Below are 23,784 nucleotides of genomic sequence, written 5' to 3' on the forward strand. Positions count from 1 at the left end.
GTTATTCAATAATTCTTCAGCTTACCCAACAGTTCATTCCCTAAAAACACAACCAGCACAACTATCTAGGAAATCCCTAGAAGCATCGATTAGTCCATTATAGAAGATATCAAGTATTTCATTTTTCTTAAGAGGATAATCAGGCAAAGCATTAAGTAACTGGCAAAGCCTCCCCCAAGCTTGTGGGAGACTCTCTTCTTTAATTTGCACAAAGTTAAATATTTCCTATAAAGCAGCTTGTTTCTTATGAGCAGGGAAATATTTTTCAGAGAAGTAATAAATCATATCCTGGGGACTACGCACACAACCAGGAGCAAGAGTATTGTACCAAGCTTTAGCATCACCCTTTAATGAGAACGGAAATAATTTGAGAATAAAGTAATAGCGAGTTTTCTCATCATGACTAAAAAGGGTGGCTATGTCATTCAACTTAGTAAGATGTGCCACAACAGTTTCAATTTCATAACCATGAAAAGGATCAGATTCAACCAAAGTAATTAACTCTGGGTCGACAGAGAATTCATAATCCTTATCATCAATAAAGATTGGTGAAGTAGCAAACTTAGGATCATATTTCATTCTAGCATTCAGAGAATTTTCCTTATACTTGCATAATAATTTCTCTAGATCATCGCTATCCCTACAAGCAAGAGTATCTCTAGGTGTCTCCTCATTCATAAGATAACCTTCTGGTACCTTAGGCAATTCATATCTAGGAAGGCTAGTTCTAGCAGGTGTTTCGGGAGTTTCAGTTTCAAGCTCATCATCAGATTCAACAACATCATGTTGTATTACTCTAGCAATTTGTTCATCAAGAAATTCATCAAGTGGCACATCATCATTATCAAGCAAGGTACTAGCATCATCATAAGCATTATCCATAGCAGAAGTAGCATCATCAATAACTTGCGACATATCAGAATTGATAGCATGCGGTGGTGTTGCAAGTTTACTTATAATAGAAGGTGAATCTAAAGCAGAACTGGATGGAAGTTCCTTACCACCCCTTGTCTTAGAGGGGAAAATCTTAGTCTTAGCATCCTTCAGATTCTTCATAGTGATAAATTGATAATAATCCCAAGTGACTCAACAAATATAGCTATGCTCCCCGGTAACGGTACCAAAAAAGGTCTTGATAACCCACAAGTATAGGGGATCGCAACAGTTTTCGAGGGTAGAGTATTCACCCAAATTTATAGATTCAACACTAGTGGAGCCAAAGAATATTTGAAGGTATTAGCAGATGAGTTGTCAATTCAACCACGCCTGAAGATTAATTATCTGCAGAAACATGATCAGTAGCAAAGTAATATGATAGTTTTGATAATAGTGACAGTAGCAATGGTAACAGTAACAGTGATAATAGTAACAATAGCAGTAGTAACTTAGCAAGAACAATATAAGATAAATTCATAGGCATTGGATCGGTGACTTGTTGGATGATATTCATCATGAGACAGTTATAACCTAGGGCGATACGGCACTAGCTCCATTTCATCAATATAATGTAGGCATGTAAAATAGTCATGCGTGCACTTGCATGGCATCTTTTGTCCTACCCTCCCGTGGCAGCGGGGTCCTATTGGAAACAAAGGGACATTAAGGCCTCATTTTAATAGATAACCAGAACAAAGCATTGACACGCGGCGAATACATGAACTCCTCAAACTACGGTCATCATCGGGAGTGGTCCCGACTATTGTCACTCTAGAGTTGCCGGATCATAACACGTAGTAGGTGACTATAACTTGCAAGATCGGATCTAGAACATGGATATAATGGTGATAACATGAATGGTTCAGATCTGAAATCATGGCACCCGGGCCCAAAGTGATAAGCATTAAGCATGGCAAAGTCATAGCAACATCAATCTTAGAACATAGTGGATACTAGGGATCAAGCCCTAACAAAACTAACTCGATTACATGATGAATCTCATCCAACTCCTCACCGACCAGCGAGCCTGCGAAGGAATTACTCATTCCCGGTGGAGATCATCATGGAATTAGCGATGGAGAAGGGTTGGTGATGACGAAGAACGAAGATCCCCCTCTCCGGAGCCCCAAACGGACTCCAGATCTGGCCTCCCGATGAAGAACAAGAGGTGACGGCGGCTCCGTCTCGTGAATCACGATAATTCCTTCTCCCTGATTTTTTCTGGAAAAATAGGTATTTATGAAGTTGGAATCAGGGTCTGCGGGGCCACCAGGTGGGGACAACCCACCTGGCCGCGCCAGGAGGGGGCGCCCTGGTAGGTTGTGCCCACCTAGGTGCCCCCCTCCGGTGGATCTTGGCTCCAGAAATTCTTGTTTATCATATAAAAAATCCTCGCATTTCATTCCATTCCGAGAAATTTTATTTATGCACAAAACCAACACCATGGTAGTTCTACTGAAAATAGTGTCAGTTCGGGATTAGTTTCATTCAAATCATGGAAATTAGAGTCCAAAACAAGAGGAAAAGCATTAGGAAAAGTAGATACGTTGGAGACATATCATAGCAGCCCTCTAGAAAGCTGGCAGATCAAAATTAGGAGATTTAGGAAGATTACCAAAGGATGGAACCCCAATGAGGAGGCCAATCTTAAGAGGTATAAAAGGATTCTTCTCCTGAAATTTGATTCTCTAGATATTAAGACTAAAACCTCTGACCTCATTGAGGCTGAGCATACCAGATTGAACTTTGTTCATGGGGAACTAAAGAAAATTTGGCTCCAGGAAGAGATCAAAGCTAAACAAAGATCTAGGGATAGGGATATCAAGGAGGGGGATAGGAACACTACTTACTTTCATGTTGTTGCTAATCAGAGGAGGAGAAAAACCCTCATCCACTCCCTTGATGGCCCTGATGGCCTTGTCACTAATACTAATGATATGCTTAAAGTAGCCAGTGACTTTTATAAATACCTTTTTAAGAAAGAAAACCCTTCAGGTTTCTCTCTCCAAAAAAACTTCTTCTCTGCAGATAAAGTTTCCCATAATGAAAATGAGATGCTTGAAGCTCCATTTTCAGAAGCAGAGGTGAAGGAAGCTGTTTTCAGCTCCTACCCAGATGGGTCCCCTGGTCATGATGGAATTCCTTTCATCTTTTACGAACACTTCTGGGACTTGATCAAAAAGGACCTAATGGACCTCTTTCAAGCCTTTCATAGAGGGGAGCTAGATATATTTAGGCTAAACTTTGTAATGCTTTCTCTTATCCCTAAAAAGCCTGAAGCCACCTCTATGAAAAAATTCAGGCCTATCAGTCTGATTAACTGTAGTTTTAAAATTTTCTCTAAATTACTCACCACTAGGCTCTCCAAAGTTTTGCAGAGATTGATTGATAGCAACCAATCTGCATTTCTTAAAGGGAGGTATATCCTCGAAAGTGTGGTTACCGCTCATGAAGTCCTCCACTCGGTCCACTCTGGGAATAAAAAAGGCCTTGTTCTTAAATTGGACTATGAAAAGGCCTTTGACAAAGTAGACCTTAATTTCCTCATGAAGCTCCTGGAGCTCAGGGGCTTTGGAAAAAATGGTCTAGCTAGATTCATCAGCTTACCCATGGGGGGTCTGTTGGGGTCAAGCTAAATGGTTGTGAGAGTGATTTTTTCCTAGCTGGTAAAGGTCTTAGGCAAGGTGACCCTATTTCACCTCTCCTTTTCAATTTGGTGGTTGATGTCCTCACCAAAATGTTGAGTAAAGCTGCTGACCACAACTTAATTGCTGGCTTATGCCCTGAGGTTTGTCCTGGTGGAATCATCTGCCTGTAATATGCAGATGATACAATCCTCTTCCTAGATAATGACTTAGATCATGCTAGCAACCTGAAAACTGTTTTAACTTGTTTTGAGCAAGTTTCAGGCATGAGAATTAACTACTTCAAAAGTGAGCTTATTCCCATCAATATGGATGACCAGGAACTTGCTGGCTTTCTAACTATTTTAGTTTGTAGTAGAGGTAGCTTCCCCATTAAATACTTAGGCATCCCTCTCCATTATGATAAACTTAGGAGAGAAGACATCCAACCCCTTTTAGACAAAATCATCAAGAGGATTGCAGGGTGGAGGGGGAAACTCCTGTCTTGCAGAGAGAGGTTGATCCTCATTCAAGCCTGCCTTGCTAGCATTCCTATGTACCTCCTTTCCTTCTTCAAATTCCCTAAATGGGTAGTTAGTCTCATCAACTCACAGATGTCCCATTGCCTATGGAATGACTTTGAAGGACATAGAAAGCTTCACCTAGCTAACTGGGAGCTGGTCTCCATGAAAAAAGGAGTTTGGGGGCTTGGGCATACCCAATCTTCAAGAAATTAATATCTTTTTGTTAGGATCTTGGATCAAAAGATATTATGATGTACTCCCTCCGTCCCAAAATATAAGAACATTTTTGACACTAGTGACGTTTTCTACACTATGCTAGTGTCAAAAACGTTCTTATATTTTGAGACGGAGGGAGTAGATCAAAAACCCTGGAAGTTGCTTATTGAACACAAGTACTTGGCCAATAAGCCTAACATCTTTGCCTCCTCCTCCAACCAGAAAATCTCTAAATTCTAGAAAGGGTTGAAGTCTACTGTCCATGCGGTGAAATTTGGATACGGGTGGAACATTGGGGATGGGAGCAAAACTAGATTCTGGGAAGATACTTGGTTTAGCACTTCCCCTCTAGCTGTCCAATTTTGGCCTGTCTACTTGGTCTACAATGAACAAAACAAATGTGTGAATGAGGTTTGGGATGGTCAATGCCTCAAACTCTCATTCGGGAGGAACTTTAGTGACAAACTTATGGAACAATGGTTCCAGTTGGAGGAAATTGCTAGAAGTATTGTCCTTTCTGACGAGCCGGATTCTCTGATGTGGCAACTAGAAAACAAGGGGCAATACTCATCTAGCTCCCTCTATCATATTATCAATTTTAGAGGGGTCCAGCCTATTTTTGTACCAGCATCTGGAAATTGAGAGTTCCCCCTAGAATACATGTCTTTCTTTGGCTCCTTTCTAGCAAGAAATTGATGACTAGAGATAATCTTAGGAAAAGACATATCATCAAACCCCTTGAGTGTGTCTACTGTTTGGAGCAAGAATCTTGCTCCCGCCTTTTCTTTGATTGCATTGTTGCCAAACACCTCTGGGTCCCTGTTATACATCACTTCAAGATTGGCCTTTCCTTTGAATCTGTAGCTAGATTCTGGATTGCTAACAAAAACTGCTTTGTCTGGAATATTGTTAGCTCAGTTGTCCTTTAGTGTCTATAGAAATATAGAAATGCTATGATTTTCAATAACACCACTTGGATTTCTATTCCTCGGGTCTTGAGATTGATCATGAACATAGTGAGGAACTAGGCGATTCTCTCCTCAGGAACAGACAAGGAAAAACGGATGTCTTTCGTGGGGTACCTCACAAACAACCTTCAGAGACCTTTGGAGATCACAAGTGGCTGAACAAACCATGCCCTGCGCTGGGACTAAACCCTTGGGAAAAGCTAAAGATCTTAGAAGACGATGAAGGCCTCTTGTCGCCAAAGAAGAGAGACATCCACAATGTTGTTCCATCCAGCTCGGTGTCTACTCTTATCGCTTGCTGGTCTCCGCAGGCAGACGCTGCTCCTCGTCTGAAGGCCATGAAGGCATCGCTGGATCCTCCCCGTGTCCTTTTAAAAACTCTTCTTCTTATCTCTTTAATGAGACTTGGCCCCTGATGAAGCTATGTACCTAGGGTAGGGTCATGGATCTGTCCAACATACCCTCCCCAAGGACATCTCTACAAAGAATCAGAAGCAGTCCAAGAGAAACCATCATCCACTCGACCATGAAGATGTGCTCACTCGACCACCTTGAAGACACTCGACCACCAGAAGATGAGAAACCCTCCACTCTGCAACGGTCAGGACTTAAACCATAGCTTTATGGGCATTTACAATACTTTACTACAGACGTTACCAGTAACGCCCCTCCTTTATGAGCATTGAACCTTGTGTAACGGAGGGGAGCTGGGGTCTTGGCGTAATCTATATAAGCCACCCCCCTCCTCTGGGACAGGGGTTCGCGCTTTCTGTAATTCACACACATATATTCAGTCGACCACCTCCGGGCTCCGAGACGTAGGGTTGTTACTTCCTCTGAGAAGGACCTGAACTCGTAAAACTCATGTGTACAACTCCTCCATAGCTAGGATCTTGCCTCTACATTCCTACCCCCCTATTCTACTGTCAATCTTAGAACCACGATAGTTGGCGCCCAGCGTGGGGCAGGTGTCTTAGCGACTTGTTGGAGAAGTTGCAATCTTTTCGATCCCCTTCATCATGGTTCCAGATGGAGGTTTGGCTAAGGGCCGCGAGATCATTCTCGGCGCGCTCGTGTTTGTCGCCGATGACTCCGCTTGGCTTCAGGAGGCACCACTCGACGCCGACGCACTCCCCGCCCGCGGGGCGACGCACTTTCGCGCGTGCGTGCGCGGCGTCCTCCTGCGGCAGCCGTCGACCCAGTATCAGTCGACTCCAGCAGCTTTCCCCCTCCCTGCGGCCCGCCGGAGCAAACGCTCCGGTCGGTCGAGGCTTTAGCGGTGGGTGAAGCATGCGGTGGCCTGCCAGTCGGCCACCCCTCAAGTCACGGTGATCAAGCCCGACGAAACTCTCTACGGTCTGTTCGATCTGTCGACTGGCTCCGTAGAGACCGCATCCGAGTGCGACAGCAGCGACCCGGCGGTGGAAGTCCTGATGGTCAATGGACCACGCAGCCCTCCTGGCATCAACCGTGAAGACAGAGGCGACCGGAACGGCGATCCGTCGCGCGTTCACGAGGAGTACTGCCCCGAACCCCTCTCCTCGCAGCAGAGGGAGGAACTTCGTCGCCGGAACATGGATGCACATACTCCTATAGTTGGAGAAACCCCTGAGGCCCAGGCCTTGGAGCAGGCGCGCTTGGCCAACCTGGCTGAGCGCACTCGACTGGAGAACCTCCAGCGCGCACTCGACGATCGCACTCGACAACGTGCTCCTGAGTCCAGTCGAAGCCATCTTTTTCCACCTCCGAATCAGGTATACCGAACACCGATCCAGAATCTGGCAGCTGCTACCCGGATAGTAGAGTCGATCCAACCTTCCCAATCAGAAGCTGGCCGAGGTCTGGTGCAGATCAGAGCCTTGCTCCGGGCAGTGGGAGAGCAGAATACGGTCGTATCTCAGTCGCGGTATAGGATCCATAGCAGATCCGTGGTCGCAGACACAGTTCAATCGGCCCATAGCCCAAGATCGCCCCAGAGGCGTGAGGGACGTGGAGATCGGCGTGATTAGTACAGAAACTGAGGGCAGTATGATCGTCGTGCCGATCACGATGATCGCCGTCGAGTGCCCACGCCTCCTCCAAGAAGTGGGTCATACGTGCCTCGGCCACATGAAGACAGACGCCCTCACAGTGTCGGACGAGGTATTCCAGTCGACCCCAGGGAGCCAGGCTTTGATGCAAGGTCTATTCTCGTGCAAGGCTTGGTCGACAGAAACAGAGATCACCGAGAGGGCCATGACAGAGATCCGCAAACCAGCAACATGGTGCATGTCTCTGGTCCAGAGTGCTTCAGCAGAGCTATCAGAGCTGCGGTGATTCCCCCCAACTTCAGGTTGGCGACTGGAGTCTGTAAGTTCACCGGAGAGTCCAAGCCTGACACTTGGCTTGAAGACTACCGAGTCGCTGTCCAGATTGGTGGCGGCAATGATGAAGTGGCCATGAAACACCTTCCTCTGATGTTGGAGGGTTCGGCTAGAGCATGGCTGAATCAGTTAGCGCCTGGCAGCATCTATACTTGGGAAGATCTCGCCCGAGTGTTTGTCAGAACATTTGAGGGCACTTGCAAACGGCCAGCGGGTTTGACAGAATTACAGTGTTGTGTTCAGAAACCGAATGAAACTTTGAGGGATTATATCCAGAGATGGATCACCCTACACCACACGGTAGAAGATGTGTCAGATCATCAGGCAATTTGTGCCTTTAAGGAAGGCATCAGGTATCGGGAGTTGAATATGAAATTCGGTCGGACAGGAAATATGACTCTGGCTCGGATGATGGAAATTGCCACCAAGTATGCCAATGGTGAAGAAGAAGAGCGACTCCGGAGTGGCAAGCACAAAGCAGTCGCCCACGAAGCCGGAGGAGGAAACTATGGTCGGAAACTGAAGCGCAAGGCCGAGTCAGCTGCTCCGGGTGAAGCCTTGGCTGTGTTTCAAGGAAAGTTCAAGGGGAAGCCCAAAGGGCCGTGGAACCCCAAGAAAGTAAAAGATCAAGATGGAAATGACGTGTTGGATCTGCCGCGCCATATCCACACCAAAAAAGATGACGAAGGTAATTTCATTTACCCGAAGCACACCACTCGGCAGTGTCGGCTCCTAATCCAGCAGTTCCGAGAGGAACAACCCAAGGAAAAGGAGAAGGAAGCAGACAAGGCTGAGGATGAGGAAGAGGATGATGATGGTTATCCCCACGTGAATTCCACTCTGATGATTTTTGCTCACGTTGAGAGCAAAAGTCGATTGAAAGTCATCAACAAGGAAGTGAACATGGTCGCTCCGGTGACACCCAGTTACTTGAAGTGGTCACAGACTGCCATTACATTCGACCAGTCTGACCATCCAGTGCACATAGCCACCCCTGGGAGGCAAGCACTGGTGGTCGACCCGGTGGTCGAAGGCACTCGACTGACAAAGGTCCTGATGGATGGTGGCAATGGCCTGAACATACTGTATGCAGAGACGTTGAAGGGAATGGGAATTCTGATGTCCAGACTCAGTGAAAGCAATATGAGCTTCCATGGGGTCATTCCAGGCAAGAAGGCTGCATCCCTCGATCAGATTGCGCTCGACGTGGTTTTCGGTGATTCCAAATATTACCGCAAAGAAAAGTTGACATTTGAAGTTGTGGATTTCCAGAGTGCTTATCATGCAATTCTGGGCAGGCCAGCTTATGCGCGATTTATGGCTCGACCATGTTACGTGTACCTCAAACTGAAGATGCCTGGTCCCAGAGGAGTGATCACTATCTCTGGTAATCGGAAGAAGGCAGAAGAGTGCTTCCAGAAGGGCTCAAAGATCGCTGATGCCCAGATGGCCATGGCAGAATTGCAAGAATACCAGAAAAATGCAGATCCGAGTGACTTGCTGCGAGCCAAGAAGCCAGCCACAGATTCAGCATTCCAGTTGTCTGGTGAAACAAAGTTGATTCACATTCACCCGACAGATCCCAATGCTGCTCCGACTCACATTTCAACCACACTCGACTCCAAATAGGAAGAAGCGCTCATCCAGTTCCTCCATGAGAACTGGGACATCTTTGCATGGAAGCCTTCTGACATGCCGGGTGTACCCAGGGGACTGGCTGAGCATCATTTGCGAGTTGACCCGAAGGTGAAACCAGTCAAAGAACATCTTCGACGGTCCGCTGTACAGAAAAGAAAGGCAATCGGTAAAGAGGTGGCTCGGCTTTTGGCAGCTGAGTTTATCTGAGAGATTTACCACTCCCAGTGGTTAGCCAATGTTGTCATGGTCCCAAAGAAAGATGACTCACATTGCATGTGCATTGATTTCAATCATATCAATCGGGCCTGCCCGAAAGATCACTTTCCTCTCACTCGCATCGATCAGATAGTCGACTCGACTGCAGGGTGCGAGCATTTGTCCTTTTTGGACGCCTACTCCGGGTACTGCTACTTCTTGAGCTTGCATTGGTTTTCCCCGAAGAGGAAGGGATGATGCAGCAAAGTAGCGTAAGTATTTCCCTCAGTTTTTGAGAACCAAGGTATCAATCCAATAGGAGGCCATGCTCAAGTCCCTCGTACCTGCACAAAACGATAGCTACTCGCAACCAACGCGATTAGGGGTTATCAATCCCTTCACGGTCACTTACGAGAGTGAGATCTGATAGATATAATATTTTTGGTATTTTTGGTATAAAGATGCAAAGTAAAAAGTAAAGGCAAAGTAAAAAGCAAAACAAGATTAAAGAGATGGAGATTGATATGATGAGAATAGACCCGAGGGCCATAGGTTTCACTAGTGGCTTCTCTCAAGAGCATAAGTATTCTACGGTGGGTGAACAAATTACTGTTGAGCAATTGACAGAATTGAGCATAGTTATGAGAATATCTAGGCATGATCATGTATATAGGCATCACGTCCGTGACAAGTAGACCAAAACGATTCTGCATCTACTACTATTACTCCACTCATCGACCACTATCCAGCATGCATCTAGAGTATTAAGTTAAAAACAGAGTAACACTTTAAGCAAGATGACATGATGTAGAGAGATAAATTCATGCAATATGAAATAAACCCCATCTTGTTATCCTCGATGGCAACAATACAATACGTGCCTTGCTGCCCCTTCTGTCATTGGGAAAGGACACCACAAGATCGAACCCAAAGCTAAGCACTTCTCCCATGGCAAGAACTACCAATCTAGTTGGCCAAACCAAACGGATAATTCGAAGAGACTTGCAAAGATAACCAATCATACATAAAATAATTCAGAGAAGATTCAAATATTATTCATAGATAGACTTGATCATAAACCCACAATTCATCGATCTCAACAAACACACCGCAAAAAGAAGATTACATCGAATAGATCTCCACAAGAGAGGGGGAGAACTTTGTATTGAGATCCAAAAAGAGAGAAGAAGCCATCTAGCTACTAACTATGGACCCGAAGGTCTGAGGTAAACTACTCACACTTCATCGGAGAGGCTATGATGATGTAGAAGCCCTCCGTGATGACGACCCTCTCCGCGGAGCTCCGGAACAGGCCCCAAGATGGGATCTCATAGATACAGAAAGTTGCGGCGGTGGAATTAGGTTTTTGGCTTCGTTTCTGATCGTTTGGGGTACGTATGTATATATAGGAGGAAGAAGTACGTCGGTGGAGCTCCGAGGGGCCCACGAGGCAGGGGCACGCCCTAGGGGGGGCGCCCCCACCCTCGTGACCGCCTCTCTGATGCCTTGGTGTAGGGTCCAAGTCTCCTGGATCACGTTCGGTGAGAAAATCACGTTCCCGAAGGTTTCATTCCGTTTGGACTCCGTTTGATATTCCGTTTCTTCGAAACACTGAAATAGGCAAAAAAACAGCAATTCTGGGCTGGGCCTCCGGTTAATAGGTTAGTCCCAAAAATAATATAAAAGTGGAAAATAAAGCCCAATATAGTCCAAAACAGTAGATAATATAGCATGGAGCAATCAAAAATTATAGATACGTTGGAGACGTATCAGGCATCCCCAAGCTTAATTCCTGCTCGTCCTCGAGTAGTAAATGATAAATAGAGAATTTTTGATGCAGAGTGCTACTTGGCATAATTTCAATGCAAATCTTCTTAATTGTGATATGAATATTCAGATTCGAAAGATTCAAGACAAAAGTTTATATTGACATAAAAATAATAATACTTCAAGCATACTAACAAAGCAATTATGTCTTCTCAAAATAACATGGCCAAAGAAAGTTATCCCTACAAAATCATATAGTCCGGCTATGCTCTATCTTCACCACACAAAGTATTTTAATCATGCACAACCCCGATGACAAGCCAAGCAATTGTTTCATACTCTAACTTTTTCAATCTTCACGCAATACATGAGCGTGAGCCATGGATATAGCACTATAGGTGGAATAGAATGGTGTTGTGGAGAAGACAAAAAGGAGAAGATAGTCTCATATCAACTAGGCGTATCAACGGGCTATGGAGATGCCCATCAATAGATATCAATGCGAGTGAGTAGGGATTGCCATGCAACGGATGCATTAGAGCTATAAGTATATGAAAGCTCAAAAAGAAACTAAGTGGGTGTGCATCCAACTTGCTTGCTCATGAAGACCTAGGGCAATTTGAGGAAGCCCATCATTGGAATATACAAGCCAAGTTATATAATGAAAGATTCCCACTAGTATATGAAAGTGATAACATGAGAGACTCTCTACTATGAAGATCATGGTGCTACTTTGAAGCACAAGTGTGGTAAAAGGATAGTAACATTGTCCCTTCTCTCTTTTTCTCTCATTTTTTTATTTTTTTATTTTTATTTGGGCCTTTTCTCTTTTTTTATGGCCTCTTTTTATTTGGGCTTCTTTGGCCTCTTTTTTTTCGTCCGGAGTCTCATCCCGACTTATGGGGGAATCATAGTCTCCATCATTCTTTCCTCACTTGGGACAATGCTCTAATAATGATGATCATCACACTTTTATTTTTCTTACAACTCAATACTTAGAACAAAATATGACTCTATATGAATGCCTCTGGCGGTGTACCGGGATATGCAATATGAAAATGATGGAGTGTGTCATAATAAACGGAACGGTGGAAAGTTGCATGGCAATATATCTCGGAATGGCTACGAAAATGCCATAATAGGTAGGTATGGTGGCTGTTTTGAGGAAGGTATATGGTGGGTGTATGATACCGGCGAAAAGTGCGCGGTATTAGAGAGGCTAGCAAAGGTGGAAGGGTGAGAGTGCGTATAATCCATGGACTCAACATTAGTCATAAAGAACTCATATACTTATTGCAAAAATCTAGAAGTTATCAAAGCAAAGTATTACGCGCATGCTCCTAGGGGGATAGATTGGTAGGAAAAGACCATCGCTCGTCCCCGACCGCCACTCATAAGGAAGACAATCAATAAATAAATCATGCTCCGACTTCATCACATAACGGTTCACCATACGTGCATGCTACGGGAATCACAAACTTTAACACAAGTATTCTTTAAATTCACAACTACTCAACTAGGATGACTTTAATATTATCACCTCCATATCTCAAAACAATTATCATGCTTCAATCTTTTCTTAGTATTCAACACACTCAAAAGAAAGTTTCACAAATCTTGAATACCAAGCATATTATTATTAAGCAAATTACCATGCTATTAAGAGACTCTCAAAATAATTTAAGTGAAGCATGAGAGATCAATAATTTATTTTAAAAAATCCACCACCGTGCTCTAAAAGATCTAAGTGAAGCACATAGAGCAAAATTATAATGCTCAAAAGATATAAGTGAAGCACATAGAGCAAAACTACTTAGCTCAAAAGATATAAGTGAAGCATATAGAGTATTTATCAAGTTTTAATTCATGTATAGCTCTCTCAAAAGGTGTGTACAGCAAGGATGATTGTGGCATACTAAAACACAAAGACACAAATAATACAAGACGCTCCAAGCAAAACACATATCATGTTGGTGAATAAAAATATAGCTCCAAGTAAATTACCGATGGAAGTGGACGAAAGAGGGGATGCCTTCCGGGGCATCCCCAAGCTTTGACTTTTTGGTGTCCTTGGATTATCTTGGGGGTGCCATGGGCATCCCCAAGCTTAGGCTCTTGCCACTCCTTATTCCATAATCCATCACAAGAATTCACCCAAAACTTGAAAACTTCACAACACAAAACTTAAAGTAGAAAACGCGTGAGCTCCGTTAGCGAAAGAAAACAAAAGACCACTTCAAGGTACTGTAATGAACTCATTCTTTATTTATATTGGTGTTAAACCTACTGTATTCCGACTTCTCTATGGATTATAAACTATTTTACTAACCACTAGCACATATGCCCGTGCATTGCAACTGGAGATAAAATAGTATGCATTTAAAGTCAGTGAGAATTATATGTGCAAGCAAAATCCTATGTGCACACGAAAAAAAGAAACGATTAGCTTCTCGGTTTCACAGTGCGTGGAGGAATCAATCCGTTATTTTTCCATTCATTGATCGGTGGTGTTTAAGAGTTTTGTTATGTCATCATACGTCGGGGAAGACCCATCAGTTATTCAATCTACTTTTCCTTTCAATCCTTCCAATCCAGGGGACTTTAAGGTATGAAGTTTCTGAATAGTCTAGGAAACATGAACAATATTTTAAATTTGGAATAGTTTTTTGAAGATAATGTACACTTTTTTAAAACGCGAAAAAATATGAAGGGAAACATATTTTTCAATTCACAAATATTTTTTGAAAACACCAATTTTTTTATAAAAACATTAACATTATTTGACTTTGTGAACATTTTTTAAAAAGGAAACATATGTTCAAAATTCATAAGATTTTTAGAAAATGTGTATCTTCTATGCAAAACATTATTTTTAATTATGAAAATTTTAGTAAAAAAGAATATTTTTTTCGAATTTGGAGCATGTTTGAAATGTTATTTTCTTTGTAGACAACTCAAACTATTTTGTAAAAATTTTGTTTATGAAAAAATGGGAACCTTTTTGCAAGTTCCGAATATTTTTTTAAAATAGCAAAAAAACTTGAAATTCTTAACATTTTCAAAAAAAAAATCTTATGTCTGAACTTTTTTGAGAATTTTTTATTTACGAAATAAATTCTAAAATAAAAATAAACTTGTAAGGGAAAAATGATATAGGACAGAGAAATAAAAATAGAAGTAAAACACAGAAATAAAGAAAATTGGGCCAGCCCATTTTTTGTTGTCCTGGGCGAAACTCCAACTAAAAAAATGAAAATTATTTAAATTTATGAACATTTTTTAAAAACAGGAATATGTGTTCAAAATTCAAAAAATAGAAAATGTGTATATTTTTTAAACGAAAATTGTTTTTTATTGTGAAAATTTCACAAAAACAAGAATATTTTTCGAATTTGGAGCATTTTTTAAATGTTATTTGATTTTTAGACATCTCGAAGAATTTTGAAAAACAATATTTTTGAAAAAATGGAAACTCTTTGCAAGTTCGGAATATTTTTTTGAAATAGTAACAAAATTTTGGAATTTTAAACATTTTCCAAAAAAATTAATTCTGAACGTTTTTTGAGGATTTGAAATTTAAAAAATAAATTCTAAAAGGAAAATAAACTTGGAAGGGAAAAGAGATACGAAAATAAGACTAAAAATAGAAGTAAAACACAGAAAAAAATTGGCCAGCCCAATAATGGTTGTCCTGTGGGAAACTCAACTATTTATCGCCCTGTGCGGAAAATAGAATATTTCCAAGTGTGTGGGCAGAAAAATATGTGGGCTGGTCATAGCATGCGGCCCACGTACGAAAATTCTTTTTCTAGCAGACAAACATATACTGTATAAATTTAGTACCACCTCGGATATAGGAAACAAAATTATTTTCAGCGGTGAACGGATGAAAAAATTGGCGAAACGCACCTTACTTTATTAGTAGGTATAGATAGATTCATCAAAATAAGCAAACAACACACGAAAAACAGAATCTGTCAAAAACAGAACAGTCTGTAGTAATCTGTAGCTAGCGCAAGATCTAAAACCCCAAAAATTCTAAAATAAATTGCTGGACGTGAGGAATTTATCTATTAATCATCTGCAAAAAGAATTAACTAAATATCACTCTTCAAATAAAAATGACAGAAGTTCTCGTGAGCGCTAAAGTTTCTGTTTTTTACAGCAAGTTCAACAAGACTTGCCCCAAGTCTTCCCAACGGTTCTACTTGGCACAAACACTAATTAAACACAAAAAGCACAACCAAAACAGAGGCTAAATAAATTATTTATTAAATAACAGCAAGGAAAATATTGGGTTGTCTCCCAACAAGCGCTTTTCTTTAAAGTTTTATAGCTAGGCATTGGTAATTTTAATGATGCTCACAAGAAAGACAAGAATTAAAGCACAAAAGGAGCATCATAAAGCATGTGACAAACACATCTAAGTCTAACATACTTTCTATGCATAGGCATCTTAAAGGCAAACAAATTATCATAGCAAGCAAAAACTAGCATATGTAAGGAAGCGGAAAGAAATAATAGCAATCTCAACATAACGAGAGGTAATTTAGTAACATGAAAATTTCTACCACCATATTTTCCTCTCTCGTAATAATTATATGTAGGGTCATAAGCAAATTCAACAAAATAGCTATCACATAAAATATTTTCAACACGATCCACATGCATGCAAAGTTGACACTCTTTCAAAATAGTGGGATTAACATTAACTAAAGTCATGACCTTTCCAGACCCACTTTCAGTAATATTGCAAACACTATTATCAATCTCATATTCATCATGGGGCTTAAATAAATTTTCAATATCATAAGAAGAATCACCCCAATCATGATCATTGCAACAAGTAGAGGACATAGCAAAACTAGCATCCCCAAGCTTAGGGTTTTGCATATTATTAGCACAATTGATATCAAGAGATTTTATAGTAAAATCATTGCAATCATACTTTTTATTCAAAGATCCATCATGAATCGCTTCATAAAGTAATTCATCACACTTTTCAGATTCACGAATTTCAAGCAAAACCTCATAAAGATAATCTAGTGCACAAAACTTACTAGCGACTGGTTTATCATAATTAGATCTCTTAAAAAGATTAGCAAGCGGATGAGGATCCATAGATCTTAGGTTCTCTGTTTAGTAATAAATAAACAACTATTCCAACCATACGAGCAAACAAGAAATGGGCAAAAGAGGCAAATAGAGAAGGAGGATAGAGAGAGGGCGAATAAAACGGCAAGGGTGAAGTGGGGGAGAGGAAAAAGAGAGGCAAATGGCAAATAATGTAATGCGAGAGATAGGGATTGTGATGGGTACTTGGTATGTTGACTTTTTGCATAGACTCCCCGGCAACGAAGCCAGAAATCCTTCTTGCTACCTCTTGAGCTTGCGTTGGTTTTCCCCGAAGAGGAAGGGATGATGCAGCAAAGTAGTGTAAGTATTTCCCTCAGTTTTTGAGAACCAAGGTATCAATCTAGTAGGAGGCCACGCTCAAGTCCCTCGTACCTGCACAAAACGATAGCTACTCGCAACCAACGCGATTAGGGGTTGTCAATCCCTTCACGGTCACTTACGAGAGTGAGATCTGATAGATATAATATTTTTGGTATTTTTGGTATAAAGATGCAAAGTAAAAAGTAAAGGCAAAGTAAAAACCAAAACAAGATTAAAGTGATGGAGATTGATATGATGAGAATAGACACGGGGGCCATAGGTTTCACTAGTGGCTTCTCTCAAGAGCATAAGTATTCTACGATGGGTGAACAAATTACTGTTGAGCAATTGACAGAATTGAGCATAGTTATGAGAATATCTAGGCATGATCATGTATATAGGCATCACATCCGTGACAAGTAGACTGAAATGATCCTGCATCTACTACTATTACTCCACTCATCGACCGCTATCCAGCATGCATCTAGAGTATTAAGTTAAAAACAGAGTAATGCTTTAAGTAAGATGACATGATGTAGAGAGATAAATTCATGCAATATGAAATAAACCCCATCTTGTTATCCTCGATGGTAACGATACAATACGTGCCTTGCTGCCCCTTCTGTCACTGGGAAAGGACACCGCAAGATCGAACCCAAAGCTAAGCACTTCTCCCATGGCAAGAACTACCAATCTAGTTGGCCAAACCAAACGGATAATTCGAAGAGACTTGCAAAGATAACCAATCATACATAAAATAATTCAGAGAAGATTCAAATATTATTCATAGATAGACTTGATCATAAACCCACAATTCATCGATCTCAACAAACACACCGCAAAAAGAAGATTACATCGAATAGATCTCCACAAGAGAGGGGGAGAACTTTGTATTGAGATCCAAAAAGAGAGAAGAAGCCATCTAGCTACTAACTATGGACCCGAAGGTCTGAGGTAAACTACTCACACTTCATCGGAGAGGCTATGATGATGTAGAAGCCCTCCGTGATGACAGCCCTCTCCGGCGGAGCTCCGAAATAGGCCCCAAGATGGGATCTCGTGGATACAGAAAGTTGCGGCGGTGGAATTAGGTTTTTGGCTCCGTGTCTGATCGTTTGGGGGTACGTATGTATATATAGGAGGAATAAGTACGTCGGTGGAGCTCCGAGAGGCCCACGAGGCAGGGGCGCGCCCTAGGGGGGGCGCACCCCCACCCTCGTGACCGCCTCTCTGATGCCTTGGCGTAGGGTCCAAGTCTCCTGGATCACGTTCGGTGATAAAATCACGTTCCCGAAGGTTTCATTCCGTTTGGACTCCGTTTGATATTCCGTTTCTTTGAAACACTGAAATAGGCAAAAAAACAACAATTCTGGGTTGGGCCTCCGGTTAATAGGTTAGTCCCAAAAATAATATAAAAGTGGAAAATAAAGCCCAATATAGTCCAAAACAGTAGATAATATAGCATGGAGCAATCAAAAATTATAGATACATTGGAGACGTATCAGGTACCACCAGATCTGTCTGTATGGACCCGACGAGATAAAGACAGCTTTTATCACCCCGTTTGGGTGCTTCTGTTATGTCACAATGCCATTCGGTTTGAAGAATGCCGGATCCACATTCATGCGGATGATTCAGAAGTGCCTGCTCACTCAGATCAGTCAGAATGTGGAAGCATACATGGATGACATTGTGGTCAAGTCACATAAAGGTTCCGACCTACTGACTGACCTTGCTGAAACCTTTGCCAACCTCAGAAGGTATGATATCAAGCTCAATCCATCAAAGTGCACGTTTGGAGTTCCAAGCAGAAAGTTACTCGGTTTCCTTGTTTCCGAACGAGGAATCGATGCTAACCCAGAGAAAGTAGGCGCTATAATCCGAATGAAACGCCATGTGCGTGTGCATGATGTCCAGAAGCTTACTGGTTGCTTGGCCGCCCTAAGTCGATTCATTTCTCGCCTCGGTGAAAAGGCGCTACCTCTTTACCGACTGATGAAGAAATCAGATAAGTTCGAGTGGACCCCAGAAGCTGATGCAGCGTTTGCAGAGCTAAAAGCCTTGCTTTCCACCCAGCCGGTGCTTGCTGCTCTAATCAGCAAAGAGCCTCTACTGCTTTATATAGCAGCCACTGGACAAGTTGTCAGTACAGTACTTACGGTCGAACGGGAAGAAGGAAAAGCTTATAAAGTTCAACGCCCAGTTTATTATATTTCTGAAGTCCTGACCCCGTAAAAGCAGAGATATCCTCATTATCAGAAGCTTGTCTATGGGATTTACATGACCACGAAGAAGGTTGCACACTATTTCTCGGATCACTCTGTTACAGTCGTCAACGACGCCCCATTGTCAGATATTCTGCACAACAGAGATGCAACTGGTCGAGTGGCAAAATGGGCGATTGAACTCCTTCCCTTGGATATCAAGTTTGAGGCAAAGAAAGCTATCAAGTCCCAAGCAATAGAAGATTTCCTTGCCGAATGGATCGAACAGCAACTGCCGACTCAAGTTCACTCTAAGCACTGGACCATGTTCTTTGACGGATCCAAAATGCTGAATGGTTCTGGTGCTGGGGTAGTTCTGGTATCCCCCCGAGGAGACAGGCTCAGATATGTCCTCCAAATTCACTTTGATTCCTCGAACAATGAAGCAGAATATGAAGCACTCCTGTATGGGTTGCGCATGGCCATCTCACTCGGCGTCCGTCGCCTCATGGTCTATGGCAACTCAGATTTGGTAGTTAATCAAGTGATGAAGGAGTGGGACGTTAGAAGCCCAGCCATGACTAGTTACTGCAACACGGTGAGAAAGCTTGAGAAGAAGTTTGAGGGGTTAGAACTCCACCACATACCCCAACTGAAAAATCAAGCAGCCGATGACTTGGCAAAGATAGGTTCCAAGAGAGAAGCCATTCCCAGCAATGTGTTTTTGGAGCATATTCACTCGCCGACAGTTCTGCAGGAAATATGCCCTAGAGGCAATAATAAAGTTATTATTTATTTCCTTATATCATGATAAATGTTTATTATTCATGCTAGAATTGTATTAACCAGAAACATAATACATGTGTGAATACATAGACAAGCAGAGTGTCACTAGTATGCCTCTACTTGACTAGCTCGTTGATCAAAGATGGTTAAGTTTCCTAACCATAGACATGAGTTGTCATTTGATTAACGGGATCACATCATTAGGAGAATGATGTGATTGACTTGACCCATTCTGTTAGCTTAGCACTTGATCGTTTAGTTTGTTGCTATTGCTTTCTTCATGACTTATACATGTTCCTATGACTATGAGATTATGCAACTCCCGTTTACCGGAGGAACACTTTGTGTGCCACCAAACGTCATAACGTAACTGGGTGATTATAAAGGTGCTCTACAGGTGTCTCCAAAGGTACTTGTTGGGTTGGCGTATTTCGAGATTAGGATTTGTCACTCCGATTGTCCGAGAGGTATCTCTGGGCCCACTCGGTAATGCACATCACTATAAGCCTTGCAAGCATTGAAACTAATGAGTTAGTTGTGGAATGATGTATTACGGAACGAGTAAAGAGACTCGCTGGTAACAAGATTGAACTAGGTATTGAGATACCGACGATCGAATCTCGGGCAAGTAACATACCGATGACAAAGGGAACAACATATGTTGTTATGCGGTCTGACCGATAAAGATCTTCGTAGAATATGTAGGAGCCAATATGGGCATCCAGGTCCCGCTATTGGTTGTTGACCAGAGAGGTGTCTCGGTCATGTCTACATAGTTCTCGAACCCATAGGGTCCGCACGCTTAACGTTCGTTGACTATATAGTACTATATGAGTTATGTATGTTGTTGACCGAATGTTGAGATCACGGACATGACGAGGAACTCCGGAATGGTCCGGAGATAAAGTTTGATATATGGGATAATAGTGTTTGGTCACCGGAAGGGTTCCGGAATTCACCGGAAGGGTTCCGGATGTTTCCCGAAATGTTTGGGTACGAGAACACTTTATTTGGGCCAAAGGGGAAAGCCCACAAGGTTTTTGGAAAGCGCAAAAGGAAGTTTTGCGGAGTCCAGGGGACAGACGCCAGGGTCCTTGGCGTCTGGTTCCAGACGCCGGGAACCCTGGCGTCTGGCCCTGGAGTCCGAGAAGGACTCTTGCCTTTCGGGTGAAACCGACTTTGTGGAGGCTTTTACTCGAAGTTTCGACCCCAAGGATCAACATATAAATAGAGGGGTAGGGCTAGCACCCAAGACAGATCAAGAAACACCAAGCCGTGTGCCGGCAACCCTGTCCCCTCTAGTTTATCCTCCGTCATAGTTTTCGTAGTGCTTAGGCGAAGCCCTACGGAGATTGTTCTTAACCAACACCGTCACCATGCCGTCGTGCTGCCGGAACTCATCTACTACTTCGCCCCTCTTGCTGGATCGAGAAGGCGAGGACGTCACTGAGACGAATGTGTGCAGAACTCGGAGGTGCCGTGATTTCGGTACTTGGATCGGTCGGATCGTCAAGACGTATGACTACATCAACCGCGTTGATATAACGCTTCTGCGAACGGTCTATGAGGGTACGTAGACAACACTCTCCCCTCTTGTTACTATGCATCACCATGATCCTGTGTGTGCGTAGGAATTTTTTTGAAATTACTACGTTCCCCAACAAGTTCAGGAAGATCCTTTTACTGAAGAGCCCCCGCAACCTAAGAGCGCCATAGATCTGACTGAAGTCGAGGTCCCAGCCGTGGTCGACCTGATCATGGAGGTTCTGGCCATTACTCCCAAATGGACGGTGCCCTACATTGCGTACATTCTCAGGAAAGAACTCCCAGAGGATAAAGAAGAGGCTCGACAGATTGTCCGTCGATCCAAGGCCTTTACTGTGATAAGAGGACAACTGTTAGGAAAGTGTGACTGGAGTCGGTCAGAAATGCATAACACCAGAAGAAGGTCGAATGATCCTCAATGACATCCACTCGGGGACCTGTGGTCATCATGCGTCCTCTCGGGCCATCGTGGATAAAGCATACCGAGCTGGATTCTATTAGCCACGAGCAAATGAAATGGCGAAAGATATAGTCGACAGATGTGAAGGCTGCCAGTTTTATTCCGACATGTCTCACAAGCCAGCGTCAGCCCTGAAGACCATCCCCCTCATCTGGCCCTTTGCTGTTTGGGGACTGGATATGGTTGGACCACTGAGAACTGGCAGGAGCGGCTTCACTCATGTGCTCGTTGCAGTCGACAAGTTTACCAAATGGATCGAAGCTAAACCTATCAAGAACCTTGATGCTAGCACCGCTGTCAGTTTTATCAGAGAATTGACATTCAGATATGGAGTCCCACACAGCGTCATCACGGACAACGGGTTGAACTTCGATTCCGATGAGTTCAGAGCTTTCTGCGCCTCTCAGGGCACTCGAGTCGACTATGCCTCAGTCGCTCACCCGCAGTCAAACGGACAAGCAGAAAGAGCCAATGGCCTAATTCTCAAAGGACTGAAACCACGACTGATGCGTGATCTCAAACACGCAGCAGGCGCTTGGGTTGATGAACTTCCGTCAGTTCTGTGGGGTTTAAGGACAACTCCTAATCGATCGACCGGACGAACTCCTTTCTTCTTAGTCTATGGAGCCGAAGCTGTTCTGGCAAGCGACCTGCTCCACAACGCACCCCGAGTCGAGCTCTTCTCCGAAGAGGAAGCAGAGCAGGCCCGACAAGATTCAGTCGATCTCTTAGAGGAGGAAAGAGAGATGGCCTTGATCCGGTTGACCATTTATCAGCAAGACTTGCGTCGATTCCATGCCAGAAATGTGAGGGGTCGCGCCTTTCAAGAGGGAGACCTGGTTCTTTGAGTGGATCAACAGAAACCACACAAGCTTGCCCCGACTTGGGAGGGCCCCTTCATCATCACCAAAGTTCTCCACAATGGAGCATGTCATCTTTACAGTATTGAGCATCAGAAAGACGAGCCACGGGCTTGGAACGCGGAGCTGCTCCGCCCCTTTTATACTTAAGCACTCATTCGAATAAAATGTAATAAGAAACACCTTTGTAATTTGTTTATCAAAGACAAGAGCTTGTGGTCCTATCATTCGATTGTTGTGTTCTTATTTACTTCTGAAATCCCCCAGTGGGTGGGCTTAGTCGCGAATCCATTTCGCCTAAGTTCGAAAAAAAAATCCTATCGAGTGGAGAGCAATCCTCCCAGACGGGGGGGGAGGGGGGCTTAGCTGCAGTACAGTACTCGCCTAAGTTTGAAAAAATCCTACCGAGTGGAGAGCAATCCTCCCACTCGGGGGCTTAGCTGCAATCCAGTACTCGCCTAAGTTTGAAAACATCCTACCGAGTGGAGAGCAATCCTCCCACTCGGGGGCTTAGCTGCAGTCCAGTACTCGCCTAAGTTCTCTCACTAGGAGACTTAGCTGCAGTCCAGTACTCGCCTAAGTTTGAAAAAATCCTACTGAGTGGAGAGCAATCCTCCCACTCGCGGGCTTAGCTGCAGTCTAGTACTCGCCTAAGTTTGGAAAAATCCTACCGAGTGGAGAGCAATCCTCCCACTCGGGGGCTTAGCTGCAGTCCAGTACTCGCCTAAGTTCTCTCATTAGGAGACTTAGCTGCAGTCCAGTACTCACCTAAGTTTGAAAAAATCCTACCAAGTGTAGAGCAATCCTCCCACTCGGGGGCTTAGTTGCAGTCCAGTACTCGCCTAAGTTTGAAAAACTCCTACCGAGTGGAGAGCAATCCTCCCACTCGGGGGCTTAGCTGTAGTCTAGTACTCGCCTAAGTTCTCTCACTAGGAGACTTAGCTGTAGTCCAGTACTCGCCTAAGTTTGAAAAAATCCTACCGAGTGGAGAGAAATCCTCCCACTCAGGGGCTTAGCTGCAGTCCAGTACTCGCCTAAGTTCTCTCACTAGGAGACTTAGCTGCAGTCCAGTACTCGCCTAAGTTTGAAAAAATCCTACCGAGTGGAGAGCAATCCTCCCACTCGGGGGCTTAGCTGCAATCTAGTACTCGCCTAAGTTCTCTCACTAGGAGACTTAGCTGCAGTCCAGTACTCACCTAAGTTTGAAAAAATCCTACCGAGTGGAGAGCAATCCTCCCACTCGGGGGCTTAGCGGCAGTCCA

The sequence above is a fragment of the Triticum urartu genome, chromosome 7 (assembly GCF_003073215.2).
Source record: "Triticum urartu cultivar G1812 chromosome 7, Tu2.1, whole genome shotgun sequence".
NCBI lineage: Eukaryota > Viridiplantae > Streptophyta > Magnoliopsida > Poales > Poaceae > Triticum > Triticum urartu.